The sequence below is a fragment of the Eptesicus fuscus genome, chromosome 9 (assembly GCF_027574615.1).
Source record: "Eptesicus fuscus isolate TK198812 chromosome 9, DD_ASM_mEF_20220401, whole genome shotgun sequence".
Classification (NCBI taxonomy): Eukaryota; Metazoa; Chordata; class Mammalia; order Chiroptera; family Vespertilionidae; genus Eptesicus; species Eptesicus fuscus.
The window spans coordinates 56,193,588-56,213,359 of NC_072481.1; the positions used below are offsets into that span (position 1 = coordinate 56,193,588).

Here is a 19,772-nt window from a genome sequence, read left to right on the forward strand (position 1 = left end):
TGGGACGGGCTGGCGGCGGTGGCTGCAGGCGCGCTCACTACACCGCCTGCTGGTAACTGCAGCCGATGCAGCGCCCGCGGGCCGGGGGCCGCCGAGGCCCACCCCCGCGATCCGCCCCCGCCCCGGGGCGAGGGTTGGTCCGAGGGCAGGACCCAGTCCATGCCTTGCGGTAGTCGCACGTGGCCCTACCCTGGCAGGAAAGGCGTCTCCGTAGCTCCGCAGTTGGAAATCCGCTTCATCCGGCCCTGTGTGGCCTTGAGAGATTGGCACACCTCGGCTCCCTTAGCAGTGTGGTCTCGGGCTAGGCAGATACCTCTGTGTATTACATGTGCGCCTGCTTTCCCACCGCTGCTCATCCATCCCCACCCACGTCGGTCCCCTCACTCTCCCCTCCAGCTCTCCGCCTGTTCCTACAACACGCAGGCTCAGTCCACTTGAGGACTTTGCACTTGCTGTTCCCTCGGGCAAGAACACGTCCTCCAGATTTCTTTTAACTCCTGGATGTTCAATGCATATTTCAAGTCCCTTCTCAAGGGTCAACATCTGAGACTTCCCCGACCCCAAGAGTACACTTGCGCCATTTCTTCGTGAGTTATAACTTGGAGACCTTACGTGTCGATGACCTACTACCAAGAAAGTGAGAGATCCTTACAGCCAGGGACTTTGAACTTTTGCTCATTGCTTTATCCCAGACCTCTGCCTGTCACAAAACAGTGTTCAGTAATCAGCCTATTAAAACAAAGCTATATTGAGCATGCAGGAAAATAAAGCCCAACACACACTGTTGGAGGTATTTTGGGTTGATCGTTCCATTGACAACCTTAACCATTTATGAGCTGTGAAAAAGCTGAACTAAACCTCCTTCCCTGTTTGTGGTTTGAAGATTATATTCCAAAAATATAGAATCCAGTGGTAGAAGCCATTTTAACTGAAGCTCTTCTGCAATTGTCAAGTAATGCTGCATTGCTTTTGTTTTTGGCTTGGGAACTTTTTTCCAGGCAAGTAGATATATGTACCTCTTTTTATTTTGCTAAAAAAGTTATTAAATGGTGGAAATGGGTTTTTGTATTTGTTTGGTTGAGAGTTCAACCCAAAACATCTCCTTTAAGACAAAGTGTGACAGTTATATTTTTATATTAACACATTAATGAGGCTTTATTGAACCTAATTGGTTCCAGGCCTAGTGGACACAAAAATAAACAAAACAAGGCTTTTCCACCTTGCTCTAGAATGATGCTAGAGCCAAGTCCTATTTATAATAATCATAACACCTTGAGTCCCATGTCTGGCAATATGCTATGTACTTTTTATACCGTATCCTATTTTAGACTTGCAACAGTCCTGAGATAGATACCGTTAGTGGTGGGCACTGAAATGTACTTTTTAGATCCCCTTCGGGAATGAAGGGCTTGTTACCCCAGCAGCCAAGAGTGTTGCCCACAGCCATCGGCTGTCACAGCCCCCTTCTGGTATTGCATAGTCACCCTCTCCCAGTGGGGCCACATCCAATGACTAATCATCTCAGGGCTGCAAATAGTATCTATCTCAGGATTGTTGGAAGGCCCAGCCTTTTCATCCCAACTTGAGACAGTTCTTATGGATCATCCCATCTCCAGAACAACCTGTAACAGATGAAGGATACCATTAAGACTGCATCCCAGCTCTTCTCCCTCTGCCCGATTCTTCCCTTCCTCACCCATGATGAACCCAAGAGCCTTTCCTAATAAATCTGCACACTAATCAAGTCTGCTTCCTGGGGAACCTAATCTGTGACATTATTCACATTTTTCTGATGAGAAAATAGCCTTAAAGAGGTTAAGATGTTTGCCTAAGTTTGGACTGCAAAAAGTTCTATATAGAAAAGTATAAATAAGTATGGTGGGAACAGGAAGGCTTGGGAAAGGCTTTTTATAAGGGTTGACATTTGAGTTGCAGAACTTTGAAAAGCAGAGAAAAAAGACCATTCTCAGCTGAGGGAGAGTGTGTGGGAATGTGAGAGAGGAACTACAAGTAGCCCAAGTGACTGCACGTAGGGTCTTTGCAGCAAGCCCTAAAGGGGTGAGGGGGAAAGACCAGTTCACTGATGGTAAAGAAGGCAGTCAAGGAGATAAAACTATAGGCCTGGGCATAGGTCCCTGATGAATATAGAAGGGGATAAGAGACCCCAAGATCTTCAGTTATCTAAGAGAGGCAAAGAGGAGCTTCCTTGTTCTTGGCAAAATGAACCACTGCCAATCTAGCGAAGGCCAGTCTCAAAGTATAATATATCTATGTGGCCTTCCTTATTTTCATCTAGGTTCACAGAATTTTGAAGATGGAAGAGGTTTAAGATCATCAAATTCTGGGGTTTGTATGATATTTTCTGAAGCACTGGTATTCTGTTTACAGATGCAATCTTATACCAGAATCCAGTACGTAACCCAAATAAAAAATGACGTGGGAATGGACAACTGCTGACATTTCCATCAGTTCCTTGCCATGGCACATAAGGCACTGCCTCAAAACATGGTTAGAAAGCCACTGATGTGGTCCACTCATTTATTTTTTCAATAAATAATGCCAGAAACTATAGTAGGTGCTGGAGATATAGTAGTGAACAAAGCAAGCATAGGCCCTCCTCTTACAGAGCCTGTAGTGTAGGGAGGGAAGCTGACTGACATTCAAGAAATAACACAGATACATAGATTCAAACTGATAAGTACCATGAATGAAAAGTACAAGTTACTATGAAAATGTGTCCATTATGTTCAAAAGTACATGTCTAAGGTTTCTAGATAGAAGGAAAAGGGAGGGCTTCCTGAGGAGATAATATTAGGCTAAATGAGCCCTGAAGTATGAATAGGCAAAGGATAGGAAAAACATTCCACAGACAGTCCTGGCCGAGCAGCTCAATTGCATTGTGATACGCCAAGTTTGTGGGTTTGATTCTGGTCAGGGCACATACAAGAAGCAACTAAGAATGCATAAACAAGTGGAACAATAAATTGATATCTCTCTCAATCTCCCTCTCCCTCCCTCCCTCTCTCTCTCCCCCTCCCTCCCTATCTCTAAAATCAATCAATAAATAAAACTTAAAGAAAAAACATTCCACAGGCAGAGGAGTTGATGCAAAGCCCCCTATGAGGATGGAACTTATTACTAATAAGTTACTAATACTAACAATACAACTACCAGAAAGAAGCCCCCACTTTTTCTGTCGATAAATAAAATCTGATGAAATAATGTATATTATTTCTCTCATAAGATATTTTCCATGTCATTAGTTTTTAAAAACTCCAAGAGATACTTAGGTATCTTTACTTATCCATTTTTCTATTTGGACTATTCCACTTTCATGCTATTATGGATGATTGGTTTGCTGAATGTCCTTGTGTCTAAATATTTCAAGTCCCTTCTCAAGGGTCCAAATATTTTGGGGATTTGAATCTCTAAAGCAACCAGGGTAGCTGATTAAATTGTGGATAAATTAAAAGAGTCTAGGATTCCTGGAGTCTAGGAGTCCCAGGAGATGGAGGGATCATTGGTGACCACAGGAAGTACTAAAGTCGGAGCAGATTTAGAGGGGACATGAGTTTGGTTAGGCTGTGCTGTCAGAAGTTAACACATACATCCAAATGAAGGGACTCATTTGAATATATATGTCTGGGATGCAGACTCTAGGGCTAAGCTGGAGGTACAGGTTTGTGAGTTTTCAACATACAAGTAATAATTGGAACCTGGGTTTAGATTAGGTTATCCAGGGATGCACAGAGTGAAAAGAGCTGAAAATGAACAAAACCCTGAAATTTGGAGGCAAGGAAAAAACTGACAACTACAGAGAAACAAGAAGCCACAATAGTAAAAGGAAAACTAGGATAGAATTGTACTCACAAAAACCAGGGATGAGAAAATTTGCAAGAGGGAGTCATCAACATTAATTTATTGGACAAATTTACCAGATACCTATTTTGTGCCACACACCGTGTTAAGCATTGGGGGTGAACAAGACAAATCCTTTTGGAGCTTACTGTCTGGTGGGGAAGACATTGTTGTACATTACTGAAAAGGTCAATATATTTGGCATGTTTAAAAAATATACCTTGTTTATTTCTAAAACACTTATGTGGCTTAGGAAAAAAATAGTATAATAGGGCAAATAAAATTTAAAATAACTAAAATGGGAGAATTCAAGCAAAAGGAAAATAGAAGCAAGAAAAATAATGCACAATAACACATGTTCTAAGGTCCTGAACACTTGCTTAAAGCTTTCTGGCAAATGATATAACAAGGAAAAACAAGATCAGTTATGACAGGCTGAGTATACTCGGGATTGCTCAGAGGAGGCATTACTATTGCTAGTACAGGCAGTCCTAGGGTTACGTCGGACTCGACGTACATCGTTTCGTGGTTATGTCACCATCTCCCATCCTATATAATAAAGAGGTAATATGCAAATTTATCCTCATACCCTCACAAGATGGCTGCCCCCACATTGTCACAAGATGGCTGGCAGGGGAGGGTAGTTGGGAGTGATCAGGCCGGCAGGGGAGCAATTAGGTGTCAATCACACCGGCAGGGGCGTGGTTAGGTGGTGATCAGGCCAGCAGGCAGAAGCGGTTAGGGGCAGGCAGGCAGGCAAGCGGTTAGGAGCCAGCAGTACTGGATTGTGAGAGGGATGTCCGACTGCTGGTTTAGGCCCGATCCCATAGGGATCCCAGATTGGAGAGGGTGCAGGCTGAGCTGAGGGACACCCCCCCCCCCAGTGCACGAATTTCGTGCACTGGGCCTCTAGTTTATAAAAAAAAAAAGTTGCATCATTTCGACGTATGTACATATGTGCTTTATGTTTTTTTTATTATTACCACAAGTAAAAGTCAGGAATTATTATCTTTCTTTTAAATTTTTTTTTTTTACTGTTTCACTTCATTACTGCTGTATATGTGCTCCATGTGAGTGACATAGATGCTTATGTAGGTGAGTTCCGACTTAACAGCGAAAATCACATTACGTCGTGCCGTAGGAATGGATCTCCGACATAACCCGAGGACCTACTGTACTAAGACCACAGATACATTTTCCCTATGGTTTCTCAAAATGAGATCATGAATATAATGAACAGTGTCCTCAACAGTATCCTTATAGTAGGTCTGACAATTTTATGGGACTATCTTTATTACAACATCTCTCATTCTAGACTCAAGGAAGTTCTCTAGGCTTGGGAGAGGTGAAAAGCATAGCCCAGGTAAGAAACTCTTTTATAAGTCTAATATAGTACAAGAAAAGATTTACAAACATTTTAAATGATGAATAAATTATACATTCTTCAGATGATCCTCCCTTCTTTCATGATACTCCATTCATTTAGTTGATACATTCTTCAGATGATCCTCTATTCTTTCATGATACTCCATTCATTTAGTTGATACAGTCCATAGATATTAAGTCTCTCACTGATCTCAACCGACCTCAGGGGCATCAAGTTAAGTACTGGTTTCAACATTTACCACATCACAAGTCCAGTACCACTTTCCTCTTTTTCCACAATTCATTCACAGCAGGGGTGGGGAACCTTTTTTCTGCCAAGGGCCATTTGGATATTTAGAGCATCGTTTATAGGCCATACAAAATTATCAACTTAAAAATTAGCCTGCTGTATTTGGTCGAACATTTAATTAACTCACCTCTAATGCCTTGGAGAAGCCAGACCAAATGATTTCACAGCCATATACAGCCCAGGGCTAGACATTCCCCACCCCTGCTTTACAGGGTAAAGAACATTTTGAAAAAGTCCCTCAAAATGAATGCTAGAAGTAGAAAATCACCATTTTGCAACCTGTAATGAAATAATTGATTTAGGCAATAATCATCAGTAGATAAAACTATTAGTTGAAAAAATCAGTAACTTTATAATGGAAGAATTAGGCCCTCACCATCTGAACCCATTAATCAAGCTTTGTGTCATTAAAAGTAGGGCAACCAGATACTGTGTGACTCTCCTGCTTCCTTCCTCGTGCTTTCTCAGGCTAAATGTGGTAGTCGGTTATATAGGTGTCTCCCAGTGAACTACTCCATGTATTCCAACCCTCGTGTAGTTCCCTCCCAATAAAAGAAGGCAGAAATGACGCTGTGCCAGTTTCAGTCCTAACCCTTTAAAAGCCTGCAGCATTTTCTTTCAACCTTTTGGAACCGAGCTGCATACAGTAAGGAAGGTCAGGCTATCCTAGAGAGAGAAGGAACTTGGAGAGGCCCTGAAGGGTGAGACCTTGGAGAGAGAGACATGGATGGTGATAAATGTAGTGCCTCAGCCAATAGTCAGCACCAAGCCAGTTATGTTAAAAACCTTCCTGGACTTTCCAGCACAGCCTAAGGGCCAGTTCAGTGCAACCTCATGAGTGACTCTAGACAACACAACATGAAGCAGAAGAACCATCCAGACAACCCACAAAATTGTGAAAATAAATTGTTTTAAACCAGTAAGTTTTTTAAAAATGTTACTTATTTTAGAGAGAGAGGAAGGGAGAGGGAGATAAACATTGATAGGCACAGAGACACATTGATCAGGGCTACCAGTAAGTTGGGAGGTGCTTTGTTATGCTACAAATATAGTCTTCAATAGCATCATGACTTTACAGTTAGATTACTACACTTGCTCCCATACTCATGAACAATCTCACTTCAGTGTCCATGGTCCTGTAGCAGAGGTTCACCTTGGTGAGACAGAGAACTGAAGGAACTTAAACCCAAAAGGGCTCAATGGATAAACCTATACCTGTATAGTTGCTCTCCTAAGTAACTATGCCTCCATAATTTTGCCAAACATAATTTTTCAGACATGAATTATTGAAGTCATGATCTACTTAGCACTTTGAGCCATATGGGGGATGAACTGATATCCTGGTATCCATTGGTGACATGAAAAGCACTATAGGACTATGCATCTGGCCAGGCACGTTATCTGCACCAAAAATTGGGGAATAGTGATACTGTACATTTACTATGTACTTTGTATCTTTAAAGTATTTGGTTTCAGAACAATTCAAGGAGGTGCTCATTATGCAAATGAAGAAACTGAGGTCAGAGAACTTGCCAAGGTCACACAGATAGTGAGTGGCAGAGCCAGTATTAAATGTAAGCAATTTGACTGTAGTAGATTGATTGCATTAATGGCCTTAATTGTTCACATCTTTATAGCCACAATTTCTGCCATGTGACTTGCAGTTTTCTCATTAAAAGTAGCATCTAGCCCAGCCTAGTGTGGCTCAGGTGGTTGAGGGTTCTCCCACGCACCAAGAGGTCGCCTGGATTCCCCATCGGGGCCCGTGCCTGGATTGCTTGCTCGATTCCCAGTAGGGGGCATGCAGGAGGCAGCCAATGGATAATTCTTTCTCACTGATGTTTCTATCCCTCTCATCCTCTTCCTTCCTCTTTCTATAAAATCAATAAAAACCTTCCTTTTAAAAAGTAGAATCTAAACGACCCTTCCCCCATTTCTGAGTTCCACCTTATGTAACTTGCTTTGGCCAGTGAAAATTAGCAGACACAACACATGCACACGTGAAAACAACTTGCTCCTCTTCCATGACCAAGAGAACATGCCTGGATTAGCCTGCTGAAGAACACAAGAAACAGTTGATTTGCTCCAGTCATCTCAGAAGAAGTTATCTTAGATCAGCTCAACCCAAGATAAAGGGTGAGTCCAGCCAAAGTCAGAAGACCTGCCTAGCCAACCCACAACTGATTGCATATAAGTCCAGGAGATCAGCCATGGCCTGAATAGCAAAACTCCACAGACTTGTAAAATAAATAAATGCCCTTGTAATACCCGTGAGGCGGGGGTTTTCGGTTGTTACATGGTATTATTATAGCAAAAGTAACTGATATACTGGTTCTGGAGTCCATACTCCTAATGACCATATTGCTTTTCAAAGGGTTGTGACTAGATATATCCAGCAGAGTTAGAAATTTGAGACTAGAGTTTGGAAGAGTAGTGAAATATACTTGAGAATCATTTTAAAAGAAGTGACAGTTGAAAGAAAGGCAGTGAAGGAGCTCCCTAATTGAGAATATATACAGGGGAGGGCAAAAGCAGGTTGACAGTTGTGAATATTGTATTACAGTGGAACCTTGTTTCTCCAACTTGATTCATTCCGGAAAGCTGTTTGAGAAGTGATTTGTTAAAAAACCGAATCATTTTTCCCCCATTAGAAATAATGTAAATTGAATTAATCCATTCCAGACCCCCAAATAATTCCGTTTTAACCTTTCTTATATATATGTCTAATGTACTGTTTAATTTATAAATACTTTTCTTAAATTTATCTAACCACCCCCTACTAGCCTTAAACGAATTTTTCAAATATCACTGCCTCGGAAATGCTATAACTGCTTTTTATTTATCCGATCAAGTTTTTCTACGTATTGCCTGTGATTGTTTTGTAAGCACTTTCACACCCTTAGCAATATTAGCACTCCATGGCCTCTTTAGTTTTAAAATTGTACTAATCCTCGATTTCACCAACAACAAAAGAATTCTCTCCTTTGTTGCCTGAGAGACCCTTTTTTGTCTTGCTGAGGTATCAGCATGAAAGGGTTGTCAGGGCGAAAACTGAAGTTTTGGTCAAAAACCAAGACTGTTTTTCTGTGAACAACTTGGTCAAGAACAGAATTGTTCGAGATGAGACACATTTGAGAACCGAGGTTTGGCCGTATTTATTTGTATCACAACTGTAATCTACTTTGCCCACCCGTGTATTTACAAACGTAGAGTGATAGGCCCGGCCGGCGTGACTCAGTGGTTGAGCATCGATCTGTGAACCAGGAGGTCGTAGTTAGGTTCTAGGTCAGGGCACATGCCCAGGTTGTGGGCTCGATCCCCAGTGTGGATTGTGTGGGAGGCAGCCAATCAGTGATTCTCTCTAATCATTGATGTTTCTGTTTCTCTCTCCCTCTCCTTTCCTATCTGAAGTCAATAAAAATGTTAAGGAAAAAGAAGTAGAGTGATAGGGATTTATCATTCAACATCCAGAATAAGAGGTAAAAAGAGAAGACACAGTAGGCAGATATGCAGGGGAGGTCAGGGGTGGGGGAGTTGATAAAATGCAGCACCATGCCAGTTGAGAAGGGAAGATTCAGGATATAGTTATCACTGAGAAACATGGGCTTTGGAATTAGACACATCTAGGTCTGACTTTTGACACTTAATGTACTTACACATTAATCTATAAACATGTTTGGGCTAGTGCCTGGCAGTTGCTAAGAACCTAACATTAGCCCTGGTCAGTATGGCTTGGTTGGTGTCATGCCATGCACCAAAAGGTTGCTGATTTGGGTTTGATTCCTAGTCAGGGCACATGCCCAGGTTGCAGGTTTGATCCCCAGTTGGGGGTGTGCAGTAGGCAGCTGATGGATGTTATGCTATCTCATCGATATCTCTCTTTCTCCCTCTCCCCCTCTTCCTTTCTCTCTTAAATTCAATTTTAAAAAATCTTAAAAACACCTAAAAAGAAAAACTCAACATAAGTAGTGAATTGCAGTGGTTGTGTTATTACAACAGTTTTGAACAATAACCTATTTTCCCCCTAGAGAAATAGTTTCTAATCCCCTTACCCACAGTCCTTCAAAATGGTCACAAGTATATTCAAACTAATCACTTTCCTTTAAGAGTTAAGGGAGTAGTTTTAAAACCCAAGGAAATTGCCTCTTTCTGATATAATGTCAGGAGCCAAGAGTCGGTCAAAGGATTAACTCTGACCTTCAGTAAGTTACTGAAACTAGGCCCACTTCCTCTTGCCTGAGGACAAAGCATTCCTTCTGTAGCCACCCTTCAACCGCCACACCCTTTATCTATAGTTATGACTTTAGCCGATTATCTAGGTCAGCCCCCACCCCTCCTAGGCATCCACCCTTCTAGAAATCACATATAAGGAACGCTGTAAAAATAAAGTTTTGAGGCTTGATCAGAAACCCCTTTGTCTTGCCTCCATTCTTTGCGTCCCTTGTCTGTCTCTCATTCTCTTAGGTGCGCCGCCTCGGTACCCCCGTTAGAAGACCCCGCAGGACGGGGAAATAATGGCGCCCAACGTGGGGCACGAGAGTCGGCTCTCCGGGGAACATCTGCACATCGGTCCGGCCGGACACCCTCTTGAGTCGCCACGGAACTCCCGTGAGTGAAGACTCGTCCCTTGAGTCGCCTCGGAACGCCGTGAGTGAAGACTCGTCCCTTGATCGCCGCGGAGCTGCCCGTCCGTGAGTATGATCGCAGTTGAGTTTTGCAGATGATCTTTTCAGACAAGATTTAAGAGTGAATTCCTTGTGAGAATGAGTTTTTGTGCCCTTTGACGGATTTCCTACACTTTGAGCTTCTCGATTCAACCTCCAGTCCGCTAATAAGCACTCGTCTCGCCGATCCGGGAAGAGTTAAGGGTACCGCGATCTGGCTGAGCGAGAACTCTGAATCACCCTGAGGAGTAATTTGTCTCTGGTTGGTTCCTCGTCACGTCTCTCGCAAACCCTGAGCTCGCTCTGTCTTAGTGGTCGCTAACCTGGCATGGGGCTTATACATCCCGACCTATGATACGCGAGCAGGGGCCTTTGGGCAAACAGAGATTGTTGACGAGACAACTGTCCTAGGCAACGGAAACTCAGGGCTGACCTGGCACGGGGTTTATACGTCCCAGAGGCTTACGCGGAGGAGGCAAAAAATTGAGAAGCTCCCACATCAACATGGGCACCTCTCTCAGTTCTCACAAGGTATTCCTCGGTGGGCTCAAGGAGTCCCCTCAGGACGCAAGGAGTAAGGGTAAAAAGAAAGGATCTTAGACATTTCTTCTCTTTTATTCATGAAACATGTCCCTGGTTTCCACTAGAGGGCACCATCGATTCAAAGCGATGGAAAAGAGTGGGCGACGCCCTTCAGGATTATTATGAGACTTTTGGCCCAGAGAAAATCCCTAAAGGTTTAAAAAGACCCCCTTAGATGATAAACTCTCCCCGGAAGATCAGCAACTGCCAATCTTTTTCTTTCCTTAATAATAAATAAAGAAATAAAAATTGAAAAATAAATAAAATAAAAAAGATGCCAGACCATTACTGAATCTTCCCCCTAAGAAGGAGGTGGGGGAAGGGAGACACGTGGCGATCCAATATGGACGCCACTCCCCAAGAAAGCCACTTTGAAAGGCCTCATCTTCGCCATCTTTATTTTCCAGCTAATGACTTAAAGCTTTTACGAATTCATAAATGCATCCGGGATTTCTGTGCACATGTAAGGGGAAAAGGCCAGTTTAAAAACGAGTGCGCATAGTTTTGAGCTGAACTTGACCTTTTGCTGTGTACAGAATAAAAACCCGAGACTGTTTTGGCCTTAAAAATGGCGGAGATGAACCGGGGAAAGAGATATAGGCAGGCTTCCCAAGGCTCTCTTGAAATTTCCCGCCCAGAGGCAGGTAACCACCAGGAAGTAGAAAGCAAGTTTACATGTGAATAGCTATGGGTTTGTTTCTTGACTTCCTCAGCAGGAAAAATTCTTTAAAAAATTTAGTGGCTGTGCCAAGCCTATTGGCTGGAAATTTAAAACTTTTAAGTTCAAATGATCTAAATGTATTGAAATTTAAAATAATGAAATGTTGATCTGAGTATGCCTAGTATGAAGTCTAGATGATATAAGTTAATTAATTGAATATGCCTTATATTTTATTTGAAATGTATCCTTAAAAATGTAAAAGTATTACTGATTTGAGAAATGCTAAGTATTTGATTTGCTACCTGAAAAATTGAAGCTCTGAAAGTTTAAGTCTTTTTTTTAACCATGAAAAGGCTACAAAAATGAAAAACCCAGAACCTTTTTTCCTAAGAAAAATGGCGGATTTGACCAAAAGGCCATAAAGTAATTTTTAAAATGCTAATAGAAAGTATTAAAAATTTAACCTTAAGGTCTTCAGGACAAAATTTATTCAAAGTAAATGCCTTAAAACAATTGTAATTGGATTTGAAACTCAAAATTGTTGAAAAATATAAAAATAAAGTAGCCCAGATAAAGACTGGCTATGCCCTTGTTAATGCAGGAAGGTGTAGTCGCCCTTCCCCCAGCATTCAGGTAGGCAAGTTCCCGCCAATAGCCATTTTTAAGAATGTCATTTACATTTGAATAGACCAAACCTGTTTTCGCCATCTTTAAATAGGTTTGGCTTTGGCGCTTAAAATCTTAAAAGTTTGCTTAATTATATAAATAATAAAAGTTTATTAAATATCTAGATATTTTGAAATGGAAAAGTGCTAAGATATTAATCTAAATTTGCTTCATGAAAGATTTAGGAGACAGAATTGAATCTATTTATGTCTTGTGTTTTAGAAATTTATTAAAAATATAAAGGAGTTGTTAATCAAAGAACTGCTAATATTTGACTTGCAAGCTCTGAAAATTTAGAGTGCAAATTAAATTGAGAGAAATTATATAAATGTGGTAATAAAATATAAAAACGTATTTTTGAGAAAATAAAATGTTTTCTCTTAAATAATTAGAAATTCAAAATATGTTACTTCTTGGTCTGATTTTAAAAAGGGAATTCTGTGATATAGTTTAAATTTAATTGATATTCTTAAGATAATTTAAGTATATAATCTTTAAATCATATATATACATATATATATATTATATGTTTGATCTTTCCAAGGTATTTCAAGGTTTTGAGAGTAGCTTTTAAGACATTTCACAGGCCTTGAAATGTATTTCAAAAGTCTATTCTCTCTTAAAAGAAATATTTTTTTAATTAAACCGATTGATACTTGAAATTGCATGGAAAGCTTTATCAAATAAAAATTAATTGATATATTTTACTTACATACATATATATTAAGTGTTATGAAAGTTTTCACCTGTAAGAAAGGCGGAAACAATATATTTCTTAAATATAGCCAAAATTTTCAACAACAGTAGAATTTCATAGAAAGACAAAAGCCTCAAGTAGCCTGCATTTTTGAATCGGCTGGAGGTGGAACAGTGTTTATACTTTTGGGTCAGACCAATAAAGTATCAAATAAGTTTAATGAATGTTTCTTTCCTTTTTTAAATTAAAGATACCTACTTAGGTTACCTTATAAATTGGATTTTTAAAATATAATCAATGTCTCATATAAATTAAGTTACATGAGAAGCCAATGTTTTATAAGTAGTTGAATCCTGACTCATAGCCGCCTGCATTCTTAATTAAGCTAGAGGAGGAGCAACATTTGCAGCTTGTGAGGCAGCCGCCATCTTGCCTGCCCCTCTGGCCACGTGGTTACTGCCCGCCATCTTGAAATAACAAAGGCCAACCCCTTTCTTTAAATAAGCCAATGTCTTTGTAAGCAATTTAAATAAATCTTCTAAGAAAGTTACTGAAGCCTTCCCATGATCCCTCTGTATATGCAAATAAGCCTAAGAGGATACTTTAAAAATATAATTATGAATTTGATAAAAAGGAGAAATTTAAAATTTTAAATTCTATTAAACTAACATTTACAGTATAAACTGAAGATTATTGTTAAAATGTTAAATCTGAAAGTAAATTAGTAGTCAGCCTTACTGTAAGAGTACTTGTAATATAGCTAGCTAGTCGCTTGAGGTTTCAAGATGTATCCATACTGCTTGCTTGTTATAAAAAGAAAGACAAAGAATCTTAAATGAAACTCTGTAACCTGAAAATTATTTTGGAAGGAAATAGAGAGGCTTCCTTCAAATATCTTACAGATTGTAATTGATAACCAATGCATTAGGCCTCAGAAGGTGTAGATAAGAAAAGATTAAATGATTATTAGGAGACTTTAACTGGTTAAAACCTTTTCTATACAAAAAGAAATTGATAGCCAGTTTGAGATTGAATTGCCATGGCCTAGAACAAAGAATATTCTTACATGGTATTTTACAATTTCATTATAATTTTTGATATTTTACAACAGCATATTGTACAGTTATCCCAAACTTACAAATTAATTCTTTGAATGTTTGGCAGCAATTTATAAGGACATGAAAGGATTTAATCCCTTCCACTGTGTGGAAGGCCCCCAAGGAAAGCATTTGAGCATTCTATATTGGCCCTTCTTGCTCTTTTTGCCAAGAGGACCCTCTTCTCACAATCCAATTGCCCACAGCTGTTGCCTGAGTTTGATGGCGGTGGGCCAACAGACAGGGTAAGGGAAGCCATGGTTCAGAAACAGATTGAAGAAATTATTAAACTCATGTATCCTCCCCTCCAATACCATCCATTGGCTCTCCCAAAGTCTCGGGATGTAGATCTTGACACCCAGACAAGTAACATCCTAGAAGCCACTCTCATAGCTTTAAATGCCTCCAACCCTCACCTTGCTGGAGACTGCTGGCTATGCATGACTATTGGATACCAATTGTAGTCTTAATGTCCCCTTCAGGGTTCAACCCGTAGGTTTCAAACCTTTCTATCTGCTATCAAAGAACATTCCAAAATGACAGTTATGATCTAGATGTGGGATTTATAACCTTTTCTAACTGCTCAAAAATCACTAACTACTCTGAGCCCCTATGTCCTGCCCCCGGGCAAGTTTTTCCTTTGTGGCAACAAAATAGAAGAGGGTTAGATTTGCTCACGGCAGAACAGGGAGGGTTATGTTTGGCTCTACAGGAACGATGCTGCTTCTATGCCAACAAGTCTGGCATCGTCCGAGACAAGATCAAGAAGCTACAAGAACCTGCTCTGGAGTGGACTTAATGGACTCCTCCCCTACCTCCTTCCCATTCTTGGTCCCCTTGTTGGTTTTCTCCTTATTCTTACATTTGGCCCTTGGGCATTTAGAAAAATAACCGACCTCGTAAAACAGCAAATAGATTCAGCTTTAGCAAAACCCATTCAGATTCATTATCAACGCCTGGAAATGGCCGATAGGTGGGGCTCGGTTTACCAAGAGCACGAGCACCTCCGGACCCAGACTCGCTCCTTCCCTACGGGGACAGCATCTTAACCAGAGGGATGCTTATCTACGCTCTAGCCAGAGCCAGAGGTATGGGTATCGAACCGGGTGCAGAGCAAAGCATTGCAAGGGAAGGTTGGGATATTTTTCCAACCTCCTCTGGATTTCCCTGAGAGTATACCTGGTTTGCATAGAGGTTGACATCGATAAAAATAATGGCTCTGCCTCTCCTCCCCAAAAGATGTCAAGAGCCACACACGGTGGGTATGCAAAGCCCACAGGAGGAACCAGGTCAATGTCTCCTCGGTCGATTAATGCCCACTCCCGTTTCTTAAACAGAGAGGGAGGAAATGTCAGGAGCCAAGAGTCGGTCAAAGGATTAACTCTGACCTTCAGTAAGTTACTGAAACTAGGCCCACTTCCTCTTGCCGCCCTTCAACCGCCACACCCTTTATCTATAGTTATGACTTTAGCCGATTATCTAGGTCAGCCCCCACCCCTCCTAGGCATCCACCCTTCTAGAAATCACATATAAGGAATGCTGTAAAAATAAAATTTTGAGGCTTGATCAGAAACCCCTTTGTCTTGCCTCCATTCTTTGCGTCCCTTGTCTGTCTCTCATTCTCTTAGGTGCACCGCCTCGGTACCCCCGTTAGAAGACCCCGCAGGACGGGGAAAATATAATCTATATATATATATATATATATATATATATATATATATATGCCTAATATGCAGCCCTAACCGGTTTGGCTCAGTGGATAGAGCGTCGGCCTGGGGACTGAAAGGTCCCAGGTTCGATTCAAGGGCATGTACCTGGGTTGCGGGCACATTCTCAGTAGGAGGTGTGCAGGAAGCAGCTGATCGATGATTCTCTCTCATCGATGTTTCTAACACTCTATCCCTCCTTCTTCCTCTCTGTAAAAAAATCAATAAAATATGTATTTTTTAAAAACATAAAAAGCCTAATATGCAAAGTGTCCCCTCAGGAGTTCGACAGACCAGGAGTTCGATCGCTCACTATGACATGCGCTGACCACCAGGGGGAGGTGCAGAACAAAGGAAGGCCCCGGCCAGCAGGTGGCAGCTGGGAAAGGAAGGCCCCAGCTGGCAGCTGCTGGGGACCCTCCCCGTGCATGAATTTCATGCACTGGACCTCTAATTAACTACACATAATATTCCAAAGTTAGTTATGAAAATAGTAATGTTTGCTAATAAGCCATATAAAAATTTTTAGCAGGGTGGCAATAGAAGCCAGATGGTGGATTTCAAAAGCAAAGAAGGTGAATACTGAAGTGGAAGCAAGTAGTTGTAGACCAATCAAATAAGAAGTTTGTCAATAAAAGAAGGCAATAAACAGGTGTGGCAGATTAGTCTAGGTAATGTTCCTTTCCCTTAGCTCCTCCTTTCCAGGAAGGGAGGGTTTAGATTTAGCACATTTGAAGGCAGGGGAAGGTGCTAGTAAAGAAGAAAAGTTTGAGATGTATGGTGTGGGCACTGATTTCAAAATGTACAGAGGGGCACACTCTTTCTCTCTCTGGAGCACACAGCACACCTGCACCTTTCCCCACCCACTTTCCCCCGGGGGAGCTCTTTCTCTCTAGACCACACCTATGCCTTCCTTTTTCCTAAGCTCTAAGGACCCTTCTTTTGCCTCTGTAACTTGTCTCCTGAGCCCACAAAGTCCATCTGGCTCACTTCCTCTGCCTCTGTAATTTCTAAATAAACTTTTGCTTGTAAAAAAAAAAATGTACAGAGGGAAGTGAGAGGGCATGAAAAGTACACTGAATGAATAAATTAATTAATGGGGGAAGAGAGGAAATTAGAGGCAAAGAGAATGGCTTCTTTCTCTAATCTAGAAAGAAAAAAGTTACCAAATATTAAGAGGTGGCAACAAAAGGAAGACAAAGGAGCTTATACCTCCTCAATCTTAGCAAGAGAAGGGTAAGGTTATCTACTGCAGTCAAGTTAAAAGCAAGGTTTGGAAGAGCTAACATGGCAGTATGCTATCCCAAGTGTTAGGGTCGCCGAAGGAGGAATGCACGAGGCCAAAAGAGGTAAAGAATTATGAATTTACTAGTGGCCCGGTGCACGGATTTGTGCACATTGAAAGGCAATTAATTAGAAGAAATATTTTAATATTGCTATCTGCCCTTTCTCTATAATAGAAGTATCAATCAAATTCATGAGTGACAATGACAGTTCGAAACACACGCACACGATAGGCACCAGCGAGAGCTTATATGTATCACGCATTCATGAATCGTTTATTTTTAAATTGTCAGTGCGCATCATATGTACTGGTACTGGCCGGTCAGACAGGCCATTGAATGGAAATACAGTGGGTCACTTAGCCTTTTATATATATAGATATATATATATATATACACATATATATATAGATAGATAGATAGATATAGATAGATATAGACTATATATATGTATATATACATATATATATATATATATATATACACACACACACACACACATATATATATATATATATATATATATATATATATATATATATATATAGACTAGAGGCCCAGTGCACAATATACATGCACAGGTAGGGTTCCTAGGCCTGGCCAGCGATCAGGGCCGATCTGTGGGGCAGCCAGTGGTGCGATTAGAGTGCCCCCACTGGCACCCACGTTGGCTGGCTTGGTGCTGCCTGCTTGCCAGCCCCGCCCCTCCCGCCGCCAGTCACCTCCCTCTGTGGGGCAATCGGGGGGGGGGGGGGGCCTGCTGGCACCCACATTGGCTGGCTGAGGGCCTGCAAGTTGGGGGCAGCTCCTGCATTAAGCGTCTACCCCCTGGTGGTCAGTGTGCGTCATAGCGACCAGACATTCTGCCGGTGGTTCCACTGTTCGGTCGATTTGCATATTAGGTTTTATTATATAGGATTGCCAGTGCATGTCATATGTACTGGCCAGTCAGATGGTCGTACGGATGGTTGGTCACTTAGCTTTTTATATATATAGATTAGGTCATCTGGATACCAGTTGGGCTGACCCCCAAAATGGCACCTGCACCTAGGGACAGGGAGTCAGAGATTTTAAATAATTCTAGGCAGACTTTTTCTGGGTGGCTCCCAAGGGGAAAGATAATGGTCTTAGCAAGTGGAATGTGATCTAAGCAAAAGGGAATGTTGATTGTGAAGTGGTCTAAAGGTCAGTCCCCAGGGGAAGGGTGTTGCTTCAATTATTTTATCAGACCTAACACCAAGGAATTGACATATTTTGTATATGGTAATATATACTGTATTCTTACAATAAAATAAACTAGAGAAAAGAAAACGTTACTTAAAAATCATAAGGAAAATACATTCACAGTATCTACTGAAAAAAATCCATGTATAAGTGGACCCACATAGTCCAAAATGATGTTGCTCAAGGATCAACTATATAAGCAAACTGACTTCAGTATCCAAAAACTAATCACTTTCATTTTATAAATTGATGTACTCAAAACATGTAAGCTCTTACTATCCCTTGAGAGCAATGTTCCTATTTCTCAGCTTAAGTATTTCCAAGAAAATCATCCTCAGATAAATCTTTTCTTTTATCCCACACCTGTCAACATATACACCAACCTTTAGCTGAGAGTCTGGGACTGCTACCACTTTGCTTACTATATAGTTAATGTATTTTGAGGATTAAAATGTAAAATCCTATATAATAAAAGCCTAATATGCAAACTGTCCCCTTGACTGGGAGTTCTGCCAGGAGTTCGACCACTTGCTATGATGTGTACTGACCACCAGGGGATGGCATGGAACATGGTGGGCATTGGCAACGCGGCGCTGGCAGCAGGCGGCAGTGGAGGCGCTGCAGGCCTCGATGAAAGCAGGACCAGGACGGGATGGTGGAGCAAGTGAGTGGGTGGCACCAGGCCAAGGCAGGTGCAAGCCACTGGTCAGGGGCTGATAGCTCCGCCGATTCGATCGCCCCACTGTCGCCGGGCTCCCAAGTGCTTAGGGAGCCAGGTGGGGGCCCGATGCCCTGCTGATCTGATCGCAGGGCGACCAGCAGCAGCGCTGGAGGGCAGAGCCGCCGCCCTGCTCCCTCAGCACCTGGGTGCTGGGTGGTGGGTTGGGGAGTGGTGGTGCAATCAGCCGGGTGATTGGGCCCCCGCAGGCGGTGACCAGCAGCAGCGCCAGGGGCGGGGTGGGGAGGGGTGGGGCCACTGCTAGGCTCCCTTAGCACCTGGGAACCGGGTGGCGGCGGGGCGATTGAGCCCCGCAGGTGGCAACCAGCAGCAGCAGCAGCATGGGGCAGGCAGCCAGGGGAAGGGAGGGAGTGCCCAGCAGGCAGCTGCTAGGGACCCTACCAGTGCCCAAATTTCTTGCACTGGACCTCTAGTAAAATTAAATAAGCTCTTAGAGACCAGTATTCTTAATCATATTATATATCCCAATGACAAATGCTATTAATGAATATGACTAATACTATAACCTGTTTTCAAAAGAATTCATTGGAAGATATTATATCATAGTACATAAGAGCACTGATGACTTACACTGACTTGAGCTGGAGTCTCACATCTGCCTTTCATTGCTGTATGACTTAGGGCAAGCCATTTTACCTAAATCATAGGGTGTAATGAGGACTAAATGTAATTTAGCACTTTAGTAGAATGGCTGAAACATCATAAATACTCAGTAAAGGGCAAGCACTATTAAAAATATTTTTTTGATTATCTCCTAAGTGACAAAAGTTTCACTAAACTGATGATTCAGAGACAGATCAATAACATCATGCAGTCCTTGAAGAGGATCATAGTATAATTATAAAGAAGAAAACTAAAGACAATATACATTTTTAAAAATTCAAATAGACTTGATGGCTGATAAATAAGCTCATCATTTC

The 19,772-nt window shown here is 41.6% G+C and overlaps 1 long non-coding RNA gene across 1 annotated transcript; it reads right to left on the bottom strand.

Moving 5' to 3' along the window:
- Nucleotides 1–5,770: 5,770 nt before the first annotated feature.
- LOC129150226 (uncharacterized) lies at nucleotides 5,771–19,484 on the bottom strand. Its single transcript, XR_008556953.1, has 3 exons — nucleotides 19,423–19,484; nucleotides 15,715–15,816; nucleotides 5,771–5,812 (listed from the first exon to the last, which is right to left on the bottom strand). It is a non-coding gene; the product is annotated as an uncharacterized LOC129150226 (long non-coding RNA).
- Between the last annotated feature and the right edge of the window lie 288 nt (nucleotides 19,485–19,772).